The sequence below is a fragment of the Desmodus rotundus genome, chromosome 1, assembly GCF_022682495.2.
Source record: "Desmodus rotundus isolate HL8 chromosome 1, HLdesRot8A.1, whole genome shotgun sequence".
In the NCBI taxonomy this organism is placed as follows: Eukaryota; Metazoa; Chordata; class Mammalia; order Chiroptera; family Phyllostomidae; genus Desmodus; species Desmodus rotundus.
The window spans coordinates 196763568-196766189 of record NC_071387.1 but is presented as its reverse complement, the minus strand read 5'-3'; the positions used below and the strand labels follow the sequence as shown (position 1 = coordinate 196766189).

The 2622-nt window shown below is 43.6% G+C and overlaps 1 pseudogene; it reads left to right on the top strand.

Annotated features, from left to right (window-relative positions):
• The first annotated feature begins 947 nt into the window (after positions 1–947).
• Positions 948–2239, top strand: LOC112320965 (tetratricopeptide repeat protein 5 pseudogene; annotated as a pseudogene).
• The last annotated feature ends 383 nt before the right edge of the window (positions 2240–2622 follow it).

Sequence of the window (2622 nt, the reverse complement as noted above, 5' to 3'; positions counted from 1 at the left end):
ACCATACATAATGGATAGTTTATTTATGCCTTAATTTTTTGAAGTTGTAGAAGCCTTAGAACTTTGTTATAGGTGAAAATGACTGCTTTGGTTTTGGTTATGAAACTAATTACATCACAAGTGGTGATTAAAGATACCAGGCCACTTTTTGAAAGTCTATGATGTAGAAATGAGGTGTTGCAATCTTACTGGTTAATGTGATTTTAAAGTGAGAAAAAAATCTGAACCTGAGTGTTTTTCAAGGAAGCCAAGAGATGTTAACCTCTTCTTTTGTTTGTTCTTAAAAGATTATATTTTCAGCTTTGTTGAGGTATAACTGAAAAGTAGAGTTGTAAGATATTTGGAGTGACTCGATACATAACTATATCATGAAGGTTTCCTCCAATTTAGTTAATTAACATATCTATCATTATATATAAAGTACATATTAACTATACCTTCTTTATCCATTGGACATGCATTATTTTCATATTTTGGCTATTGTGAATAATGCTGCAATAAATATGAGAATGAATATATCTCTTTGATATCATATTTTTATTTCCTTTGGGTATAACCGGGTGGAATTGCTGAATTATATAGTAGTTCTCTTTTCAATTATTTTTGTGGAATATTTATAGTGCCTTTCATAGTACATATATACACTCATTTTTGTCCATGATTGACACATAGAACACTGGAGAAAACTACAAAGGGATTCTTATCATTTTAATGAAACTTTCAATGATATTACTCTTTAGTGGATGTTTCTTTTGTACTATAACCAATCCATTGTTTTACATTTAATATTGCCTTTTCTCCCTTAATTTAGCCTTGACACAACTGATAAAAACATTTTCAATATAGATTAAATCAGCATTATAGTCTTTCCTGTTTCTTGGTCCATTGAACAAGTTCCCAAATTTTTGAGGGAAAAAATAAAAAACAAACAGGACAGTGGCTGGAAAATGATGGCTGATGAAGAAGTCGAATGGATCTTGCAGAAATCGTAGAAACTGGTGGATCAACTCTATTCATTTAGAGACACACAGTGTTGAGGATGCCAGGAGGAAGCAACAGGATGTGTGGGAGGAGATGGAGAAGACGCTGCAGCAGATGAAAGACGTAGTGAGTTCTGCTCAGGGCAAGGCCCAGGTTGTGATGCTGACTGGGAAGGCACTGAATGCAAATCCTAGCTATAGGCCTAAGGCTGAGGAGCTTCTGTCAAAGGCAGTGAAGCTGGAACCCAAGCTGGTGGAAGCCTGGAACCATCTGGGGTAGGTGTCCTGGAAGAAAGGGGATTTTGCAGCTGCCCCCACCTGCTTCTCAGGAGCCTTCACCTATTGCAGGAAAAAGTCTCCCTTCAGAACCGGTCAATGGTGCTTTGCCAGCTACAGACTAACTTTGGGGATGAGCAATCCCACCATGTCATGGACAGTGTCCAACAAGCTAAGTTGGCTGTGCAGATGGATATCCATGATGGCTGCTCCTGGCATATTCTGGGGAATGCTTACCTTTCTCTGTACTTCAAAACTGGCCAGAACCCTAAGGTCTCCCAGCAAGCCCTCAGTGCCTCTGCCCAAGCAGAGAAGGTTGACAGGACAGCTTCCAGCAATCCTGATCTTCATCTGAACAGGGCAACTTTACATAAATATGAAGGGAATTATGGGGATGTCCTGGAGGGCTTCTCTCTGGCAGCAGTACTGGTCCTTACCTGGCTGGAGCCCCAACAGTGAGAAAAATAACTCCTGGAATTCCTGAATAGATTAAACAGTCTCCTTGAGAACAAGGGGAAGGTGAAGACCAAAGAGTTGCAGAGCATGCTGGGAAGCTTGTGCCCAGACCATCTAGGCCCTTGTGGTGATGGGCGCTATCAGTCAGCCTCCAGGCAGAAGGTGATCCTGGAGCTCAAGCCGCTGAGTGCACTGCAGCCTGGTGTGAACAGTGGTGCTGTGGTCCTGGGAAAGGTGATGTTCAGCCTTACCACACAGGAGAAAGTCCCTTTCCATGTGGCCTGGTAGATTCAGGTGGGCCTTGCTATGCCATGATGGTGTATAATATGGTGCAGAGCTGGGGAGTGCTCACTGGGGACTCTGTAGCCATCCCTGAGCCCAACCTTCTGTTTCACCGAAGTCAGCACAAAGGAAAGGACTATTCCTTTTCCAGTGTTCGTGTGGAGACACCCCTCCTGCTAGTGGTGAATGGGAAGCCTCAGGGCTCCAGGAGCCAGGCTGCTGCTACAGGGGCCTCATGGCCATGATATAGGAATGACCTTACTTAACCTGCATGCTAAAGAGGGAGGGGAGGCCCAGAGATAAGCTGTAGGGCACTCATCAGCAGGACTGGCCACATCCAGTGACTCATCCAGAATGGGGTGCTGTTTTAGATGACAACTTTTTCCTTCCTCTGCCCTGTAGGATGCTCTGTGTCCTTTCTTTCTCTCCTGTTAACAGGTTCTAGCTCTCTCTGGGGCCACTACTCCTGTGTCTTTCATTGCTCTTCTATGCTTTAGGCAGAGCGTGGAATTGGTCGAAGTTTTGGGATCTTGCCATGGAACAGAGTCCCCAGGGTTCCTGTTCTTGCCTCCTTCCTGAGCCTCATGTGTACATATCATTTCAGTATTTATTGCTCAGGGACGGGGCT